Genomic DNA, 10,617 nt, shown 5'->3' on the forward strand with positions numbered 1-10,617 from the left:
ATTGGGGGTGGCTACCATACATAGACTTGAAATCCTTGTTGGTACAAGGTCCAATTAGTGCTTGCATGTGTTGTGTGTATTTATTTTGAAAAATCACCATACAATTGATAGTTATATTTAATTGAACAACACATGTCATACATGTAATAATTGAGTATAATATTTCTAATGTACTCTAGAATTTCTTGTGGTAGAGAGAATCTCTTTTTAGAGCCCCTAATTGTTTGGCTACCATCTAGACCACCTTTTTTTTTTTTTTCCTTAACCTACAACAAAATATTTTTATAACTAGTTTCTCCATTTAATTTATTTACTAAAATAAAATAAATATACTGTCAATTAAATAACTTTTTAAAAATGACAACAATAATGAGAAAAAAGATAAATTAATTAAAAATGAGAAAAGTATGTCCAAATAAAAAATAAAAAAGTATGTCTAAAAAAGACCAAAGTATATCCAAAATATTCATATATTTTGTTTTATGTTTCATGTAGTATATTCCAAATACCCTAAACTTTTCTTTCTCCCTCATTTCAGGCTAGAGTTCACTATTATATCTATTATTTTAAGTCTCATGACTAGCATTCTATATTTCATGTTACAACGTACGCGTGTTATTCCCATCATTGCATATTTTACATTAATTGTTGCATATATTCTACTGTTTGTGTAATACCCCACACCCGATTATTTTTGACTCTCCACCTATATAAATTGAGCGCGATTAAAAGCTCGAGTAGTCGGATTTTATTTACGTCACGGGATCGGTAGAAGTTTAATTTGTATCAAGCTTAAGTGGAAAAAAAAAAAATAAAAGAGAAAGAAGAAGAATTCGGGTTCCATATAAAAGGAGGAAACTGGTTTTCAAAATGAGAGAGAGGAGCACGCGGGAGAGAGAGCGAGATGGAGTTGACCCGTTTGACCCATTTGACCGACCCGGACCCGCGACTTTGACCCGGCCGGTTCTCCCATTTCCGGCCACCGTTCCGGGCAAGCTTGGTACTGATTTGAAGCTTGAGAGACGAGCAACGTATCCATGCCATCCTAGTCGCCGGAAACCGACCAGAACGCCGGCGATTTGGGATCGGAAACTCGCGGCTTAGACCCGTTTTTGCCGTCGTTGATCCCGCCGGATTTTCGACGTACCACCACTTGGAACTGGTTCCTCACGTCTCCAGCAACATTTCCCGACCAGCCACAACCACCAAGGACGCCGGGAAATCGCCGAACGATCAGCGGAAAGTTTTGGATTTTTGGAGCTTCGATCCGCCGTTGCCGCCGCGGGTGGGAGGTCACGGCCACCACCGTTGGACTCACCGAGGTCTGAGCTATCAGACCTGAGCTTCCCGTCGCCGTCGGATGAATTCCGGTGACCGTTGACCGGCAAGGGTATTTTGGTAATTTCTCAGTCCAAGGGCAAATTTGTAATTTCAAATGTTGTGGATATTTTGGTAATTGCTGTAATTGAGGATAAAGTTGGTAATTTATGGTTTTGAGGTTAATTTGGTAATTTTGATATGAGGGTATTTTGGTAATATTGAATTCAAGGGCAATTCGATAAATTCATAAATTTGAGGGTGAATTTGTAATTTGTGGAATCAGTGGATAAATTGGTAATTTTAAGTTAGGGCAATGAGGTAATTTGAGATTACGATGGTAATTCGGTAATTTAAGTCAATAAGGACATTTTGGTAATTTTACGTGCGGATGGTAATTTCGTAATTTTTGACATTTTGGTTATTTATGTAATCTGAATTGAGGACGATTTGGTAATCGACGATTCTGAGGATAATTTGGTAAAATAATGATGTTTGAGGATAAGTTGGTAAAATATTGATGTTGGGGGTATTTTGGTAATTTTGGCATGTAGGGGCATTTTGGTAATTTTATACATGCGGGCATAGTTTATCGTTAACAGATATTTGTTTCGAGATTTATTATATTAATTGGTTTTTACGGAGAATAATTATGGTGTTTTCCGTGATTAGGAGGATCCGCATCCGCGAACGAGAATCTACCCGCGGACGTTGTTGATACTGAGTCTAGACATCATCACTGTGAGTGGAATATACAAAACCTATTTTCATAGTATATGCTGATTTTCTTATATAGTACAGTATGTTTGAGAAATAAATGTTTAATGCGTTGATTTAATGATTTTCCAGCGAATTGACTTTTATTTATGTGTTGATATTTATTATGATTGAGAATGAGTTCGATTTATGATTTTATTAGCGTTTTTGAGTAAAAGCATGATATTAGAATTGAGCAGACTTGGAGATATGTTGAATAGAAAGAAAATGAGATTTCAGATGGGATCATATGTTTACTATCAGTTTTGAAATCATTAGACAGTACCCTTCCCTCCAGATACAGAGATACAGATAAAAAGAGATACAGAAAAGAGATACAGATAAGATGAGATAGAGGCCTTTGGGGCCCGTCGGGACACACATAGAGGCTTTGGGCCGTGTGTTCGGGCGCTTTTGCCTTTTGGGGGCTTATGCATGCACAGTACAGATATATGAGATAAGAGATATGAGATATGAGATATGAGATGAGATCGTCCCCATCTATCCGTTGTGGCTCCGGGGCGTGACGTTACCCAGATAGTGCGTCATTGCCTGGCCGTTGTAGCCCGGATATGATCAGATTATCCCCTGGGTACTTGTTTGATAACAGTTTTTAGTATTCAGTATTTAATATGAGTATGGTGATTCCATCGATTTTATGCAGATTTATTATTGCAGTTATTCAATTTGAATTAAATGAGTTTATGATATTTTGAGAAATTGATTTGAGAATTGATTTACGAAATTGAAATTGATTTAAGAAAAGATTTGAGAAATTGATTTGAGAAAGATTAAATGATTTTAAATATTTTATTAAATTGTTAGCAACTACTATCCACTCACTGAGCTCACTGAGTTTTATGCTCACTCCACTTTTTATTATATTTTCCCCCCCTCACAGGAGACTTGCAGGTACATCAGTCGATCCATTAACGATAGTTAGATTTGAAATTGTGGCCACGTGATGGCGCTAGGAGTCGTGGATTTAATAATTTTGAGTTTTGGGTTATTGCGAGTTGTATTTATTTGTTATATTTTGTAATTAAGGATAACTGATATATTTTAATATTAGGATGTTTTGGGTGATATTTGATGAGTTGGTTTGAGAAGTTGGTTATGGAGGATGTTTGGTTATTAAATTATTTCGGGAGTGTTATTTTGTCATTTGCAGGGTTGGATATGTTTTATTTATAAGGGAGACTCTGTCGAAATTTTTATAGATTTGTTATTAATTCGATTTTACGAGTTTAGATAGACTCGCCCTGGGGGAGGTTGCGGGGCGGGTCGTTTCAGTTTGTCTTATGTATAAATGTCATATTTCATATTGTGTATTGAGTACATATTTGAAGTTCAGTATTTCATGTTCTAAATGCACTCCAAACATTTACCTTTTCTTCTCGATTTTGTGTTTGATTTTGATTTTTTCATATATTAGGTTCATTGTTACAAGTATCGAGTTAACCACGGTGTTTTCTAATTACCCTCCAAAGATTTACTTATTTTCTCATATTCCATTTTAATGTTTCGTCTAACGTTGTTGTTTCATATATAACATTCATTATTGCATGTAAAGAGTTCATTTTCATTTTCTAAATGCTCCAAAACATTACTTTTTTTCCCATTTCATTTCTAGATTTCATAATTGATGTTCATGTTTTATATAAAACATTCATAGTTACATATACAAAGTCCAATGGTTCCTGTTTACCCGTACTTATGTTAGACATTCAGAGTTGCATGTCTGAATTTAGCTGTTGCATATTTTGTTTTTAATATTTCATGTATAAACGAGATGTTTCATATTAACAACACAAGTTGCATCTTTAAGGTTCAATGTTTCATGTTTTGAAAACCCCCAAATATTTACCTATTTCCCTGGTTTTATATTTGATATCCGTGTTTCATGTATAATGTTTAGAGTTTCAGTTATATTGTCTAAGGTTTCGTGTTTTAGTTGAGCAAATTTAATTTTGCCCCATCATTTATTAAGAATCATCATTAATAGTACATTTACTTATGGGATTGGAGAACTGAAATCTGAAATGAGGATGACTGATAGTATTTTTCTACTAAAATAAAAGGAGAAATGGGAATGAAACATAGAGCCCACATGTTTTTGGGATTAATTTAGAATCAAGTTTTAATTTCTTGAACTCACCATTCATAATTTGACTTTTGTCCTCAATTAAAATATCATTATATTATTGTTATTTTTATTCTCTTGTTCTTTCCATTGTTATTATTAGTAATAATAAACAGGGTTCCTCTATGATGCTGTAATTTTTTTACAGCATCAATAATGTTTTTAATTGTGTACCATTGGATTTAATCAATGGTACACAATATTTGTTTTAAAAAAAAGTAAAAGTAATGGTAAACGGTTAACAAACGTGTAAGGGGTAGAGAATTTTGTAAAATAACTATGACCATCCTTAGAGTTTGAAACAATTTCACTTAAATAGCATATTTTATTTAAAATTATTTTTCAATCCTCCTTTAAATTTGAAATGTGATAATCTTTTTTAAATAAATCTTCCAAAATCTATTACCATTAAGTATAAAATATAAATGGTAGGTTATTTAACACAAATCAAATAAATAAGTTGCAATTGTAAAATTTATATATGATATAATAGTAATAAATAACACAACTAAGTACATATACTTAAGTAAATGTCATAGTTACATCAATAAACTCATTGTTGAGATTGCTTGTAACATAAAAATTACTTGATCATACATGTTTTAATAAAATTTAATATCGTATATTAAAATACTCATTATTTTATATAATATTAAGGGCCATTGTATAATTAATCATGAAGTATGTATTATTTTTAACACCCATTTAACATACTTATTCTCTTAACTTTATATTTATCTTACAATTAATATCCTTACATGATAGGAATTTTAAGTTTTATAAGCCTATATATTTTCATTTTATTTTCAAATATCACTTTGTTAATTTCAAAAAAGTTAAATCTAATAAATATTCCTAATGAGCTATAGTTTATGAACCGTGAAAGATTATTTTATTGATATCCTTTGATTGTAATTATAAAATTTTATATTATTAAGAATCATTACTTTTGTTATGATAATTAATAGTGACAATAAATAAAATATTGCCTCCAATGATATTTACGTGGAAAAAAAAGTGAAAGAAAATCATTTATATTTTTAGATTTTTATTGACATGGTAGGAAATTATCTCAGCCTTATAAAATTTAACTTTCGCAAGCTTGTTTTCATTTTATTTTCAAATGTCACTTTGTTAATTTCATAAAAGTTAAATCTAACACATATTCCTAATTAACTTTAGTTTATGAATCATGAAAGATAATTTTATTGTTATTCTTTGATAGTAATTATAAAATTTTTATGCTACGAAGAGTCATTACTTTTATTATGATAATTAATAGTGACAATAAATAAAATATTACATCAAATAATATTTAATGGACAAAATGAGGAAAAAAATCATTGTATGTTTTTATATTTCCATTATAAAGATATGGTTTGGGATACTTTAACTTAAAATTTTGGCACAATATTTGAGCCACTAATATCTCATAGTCTAATGGTTGATATTGAAAGTCAAAGCAACATTTCATAATGTTATATCCTCCACCATTGAATTGCATGAAATAAATAGTTTAATTTTTTGATAAAAATTTAAATCAAAATATTTCTCACTCTATAGTTATATAGACATATATATTTTTCAATAATAATTGGTGAATAAAATATTTCTCATTTGTTGTGACTCATATAGTATAATTAATTAAACACATATAAAATAGTTTATTGCAATGCTTTCTATTATCATTATTGTTTAGGTATTAATGGTTTGTAATTAAATTCATACAATACAAATTATTACAAGACTTTGTGTTAAATAACCTACTTGATATTATATTTTATACTTAATGGTAACTGATTTTGGAAGATTTATTTAAAAGAGATTATCATATTACAAATTTAAAGGAGGGCTGAAAAATAATTTTAAATAAATATACTATTTAAGTGAAATTCTTTCAAACTCTAAGGGTGGTCACAATTATTTTACAAAAATTATCCACCCACTTGAACGGTTACCATTATTTTTAAATTATTTTTTTAGCACAAATATTGTATACCATTGATTAGATCTAATGGTTCACAATTAATACATTATTGATGCTGTAAAAAAATTTACAGCATCATAGAGGAACGACAACAACACTAATTATATTAATAATGATAATAATAACAATAATAATATAATAACAATAATAATATAATAACAATAATAATAGTAATAGTAATATAACAATGAAAATAATAATAATAATTATTATTATTACTACTACTACTATTATTACTATTGCTGCTGCTGCTACTGTTATTGTTGTTTAAAATTATCATCATCATCGTCGTTGTTATACATTGTTGTTGTTGTTGTTAATTTCATTATTTTTGTTATGGTAATTAATAATAATATTTTTTTAAAAAATAATATTCACAATTATTATAAATAATAATAATAATAATAATAATAATAATAATTATTATTATTATTAAAACAATTCGTTCCAATTTTAAGATAAAGTGAACACATTAATAGGATTAGATCCCATTCCGATTCTGATTCCTATAACTTATGTAAAAAACTTATTTTATTTCCATTATAGCCCATTTCGATTCTAGTTGATTTCAATTACCAATCGGTAAACGCACCATGAATCTCCAAATAAGTTTTATGTCAACATTTTACCCCATCTTAGTACTCCACTATTGAAATTAACATCAATTGGGCGTGAAGTAAAAATATATTTTTATATTACTAATTTTTTGTTACTTGTGATTTAGAGAATCGAGATTCAAAATAAAAATGATTGATATTATTTACTTGTCAAAGTAGAAGGGAGAATGAGAATGAAATATATAGGACTCACATATTTTTGGAATTAAAGAAGAGAAACTTGATTCTGCTAGGGGTTAGGAATTATCATTCTCAATTTATGTTAATTGCATCATTTTATTTTTTGTGTTTTAGATACTTATATAAATTGAGCCTTTGTGCTCATGAATGAACGAGTGATTGAAACTGTATGTTATTTTTTTAACATATATTTTGTTATTTTTTTAACATATATTTACCTTTTGTGTTCTAAATTAGAGGTTACCTCACTCCAACTATGCAGCTAGTGGACATTTAAATCCAAAATCAGATGTTTATAGTTTTGGAGTACTGCTTCTTCAAATAGTCACTTGAGAAAAAGCAGTTCAATTCCACCCAGAGCTTGGAGAGTACTATCTAGTGGAGAAGGTAATATATTTTGTACAAGATTTTTTATTTCTAAGGAAGAAAAAAAAAAAAGACAGAGAGAGAACCATATTTGATTATTATAGAGAACCATATTTGATTATTTGATGCCGTAAAGGTACTTCATCAAGTTACTCTCTTCCACGAACGTCATCACTTTACAAATTTTTTTTAGCAATGCATTGCTTCAATATGAATTTTGTAAAGAGCACACGTTCACTCTAGAAAGTTTTCGTTCAAAAGGATTATTACATAATATATCCATGTGTATATATACATCTATGATAACAAAGCAAATTTGAAATAGGAAATATCTATGCATCCAAGCAGGTTTTATCATTCTCAATTTATTGTGTGTATCGGAAGACTTTCCTACAGCTCTTGGAAAACCCGTAAATGAACATGTGATTGGTAGGTGGTTCCTCTTAGATGACTTTCCTTCAGCTCTAGTGGATGAGAATCTGCAGTGCTGTGAGGATGTTCACCATATATTTTTCCATGGCTATGGATCATTGAGGACTTGCTTGACTTGCACGTAATTTTGTGAGATGACTTTTGAAAGGTAGCTTTTTCTTAGTTTCTATTTTCTCAGGCTTTTATGGGATTGGACATTTTTTGTTGTTGTCAATTCCTTTTACTTTTGAACTCTCCGCTTTTCATTATTATTGTTATGAAGGGTAAGGTTGATTACGTCTTCGTATTAATAAGTTGTGCTTGAAAAGGCTGCCACTCAATTTTCTCTCAATAATGATATTCTCACAAAACTTAGCACAAAACCTAGTACAAAAAGGATCTTTCTGCTAGATTTGCTAAATCTTTCTAAGAAATTGTAAATACTTCTAGACTTCTCCTATTATTCCCTTAACAACTTGTATTTTGATACCAGTAATTGGGATTCCTTTATGTATTATCCTAAGGCTATTTTGAAGATATTCTAATATACTTAATAACTTAGGTTTGCTAAGTTGCGAACAACGGAAAGTAAATAATGCTAAAGACTTGCTATTTATAATATTATTGATTATAACTTCTTCTAAATTAATCATTCAGTATTATTGTTCTCTATGTTATACCCTATATTATATCCCTAGTTAAATGCTATTTCTATTCTTCTATTAGTAATAATTCTAAGTTTAATGTTACAATTTATATGATTTCTTATTATAACTAATCTTCCTAAATTATCAACTTGTTTAATATATTCACTGAATGCTTCAACAGAACAGTGCTGTAAAGTAAAACAAGTATAATTGTCTAAATTAAGGCATGCAAGTTAAGTTTTAAGTTCTAACAATCACATAAACAGTTATTCTTCTCTACTAGATACTCCCCAATTCCTTTCCAAACTTTTATTGAATTGGTTAACAAATTATTTTGTCACAAATACTGACCAAAATAAGGTTTCTTTTGAAAATTTTCTGAAAATTGTTTTCTAAAAGTTTAGAGTTTACAATCAAACTTTTCAATTAAAATTAAAGCTTTAAAAAAAAAAAAAAGCCTTTTTCACATTAGGGGCATGGAAATCCAAACACAATGCCTCCCTTTTCCCCTAAAACACCTATCCTTCAGCTAAAATGATACTTTATGAGTAAAAATTAGGCATTCAAAGGTCCTTTTTCAGGGTTTTTGGGTTTTTTTTGAAAACATAAGTTTTTTCTCTAGAGCTTAATTTTACGCTTCACTAATTGAAAACATTCGTTAAGAACAATAAAATGAAACTTGATTTTTAATGAAAGATTTATAACATAAAATTTGTTCATTTATAAGCACACAAAAGTTTACAAAGGAGTAGGTTTCTCTACTAGAGAAGAACTGAATAATTTAGTTATAATACATGCTGAATAAATTACTTACTTGAAATATCTTTTAAGAATACAATAGGAAATTGAACAAGAGCTTTAAAAAACATGTACAAACTGATCTTGCTACAATACTTTTTTATGGGTTAATTGTTTTTGGTTGTAGATAGTTAGGTCGGATCTTTAGAATTAACTAATTAAACCATGCTTTGATACCGGTTCGTGCAGGCTTCTCTACATGAGAGATAAAAAAGTTACAGGGGTGAAACTGATCAAATTTTTTAAAATTTATCAATTTTTATAATTTTACCATCCTAAAACTTTTCGTTTTTTGCAAAGTGTTGTGCACTTCTTTGTAAGCATAACTTTTTTCCATTCTCTTTTCATTGCACTCCCTTGCAAGTTCGTCTCTTTAATCTTTCTTGAAAGCATTCGTTAAACAACTAGTCGCTTCGTACATTTCAGTTAAATGCATAGTTCTTACAAGGGTGTTTGGAGTGCCACACTATATTCAATTGGATTAGATTAGATTGTATTATTTTATATTATAAAGTGATAAATGTAATACAATACCATATTTAGTATTGTATGGACTATACTATATATATTAATGTTTTATATTACAATAAATTATTATTATTTTGATTTATTAATTAAAAATAAAATAGCCGCTGGAGCCACCACCAACCATCGCCTGCAATTTATTGATGTTATCCGTTGACTTCATAATTGGTGCCACGAATTCCTTGTCATCGCTCTGCACAACAATACCTATATCGTCGGCAACAGAACTTGATTCGTCATAGATCTATTACGATGAACAAAAGCTTTGTTGCCGAAATATTGATATAGCTGTATAGAGCTCATGATAAGGATTCCAATAGTACTAAGGTAGCTTTTTTTTCTTTTTCTTTTTGCCTAAAACTTGAATAGATCAAAATTTGGTTAAAGTCTGAATAGGTCTGAGTACATATATTTAAATGACATTTTTCTTAATATCTGAATATAAGTGTTAAGTTGTTTGTTTTTCAAAAAATAAACATCTAAAATATAATATTTTGACAATATATAACCTCATAAATATTAATAATACTTATATTTTATTACTTAAAAACATGACAAATTATAAATAAATAATTTCATTAGTAAAAAAAAAATTTGACAATGTTTGCCATAACAAAGCATGAAAAATAAAATATATATTTAACACATGTAGTCTTTTACACTAATATATGATGCTGCTAATGTTCCTTTTAGTATATTATATTGATATTTGTTTTTTGTTAATTACATAAGCTAATAAAAAATTGTTTAATCATTTGAATTAAAATTAATGTACTAAATAAAATTCAAAATTTATTATAAAAATAGTAAATATAAAGAAGAGATAGACCTATTATAAAACATACTCATCTAAAGTTATGTTATGTTTAA

General features: G+C 29.1%; 1 long non-coding RNA gene across 1 annotated transcript; it reads left to right on the forward strand.

Moving 5' to 3' along the window:
* The first annotated feature begins 778 nt into the window (after positions 1–778).
* Positions 779–3,443, forward strand: LOC127902693 (uncharacterized). Its single transcript, XR_008055133.1, has 3 exons — positions 779–1,398; positions 1,990–2,058; positions 2,975–3,443. It is a non-coding gene; the product is annotated as an uncharacterized LOC127902693 (long non-coding RNA).
* Positions 3,444–10,617: the final 7,174 nt, after the last annotated feature.

This window comes from Citrus sinensis, chromosome 5, assembly GCF_022201045.2.
Source record: "Citrus sinensis cultivar Valencia sweet orange chromosome 5, DVS_A1.0, whole genome shotgun sequence".
NCBI lineage: Eukaryota > Viridiplantae > Streptophyta > Magnoliopsida > Sapindales > Rutaceae > Citrus > Citrus sinensis.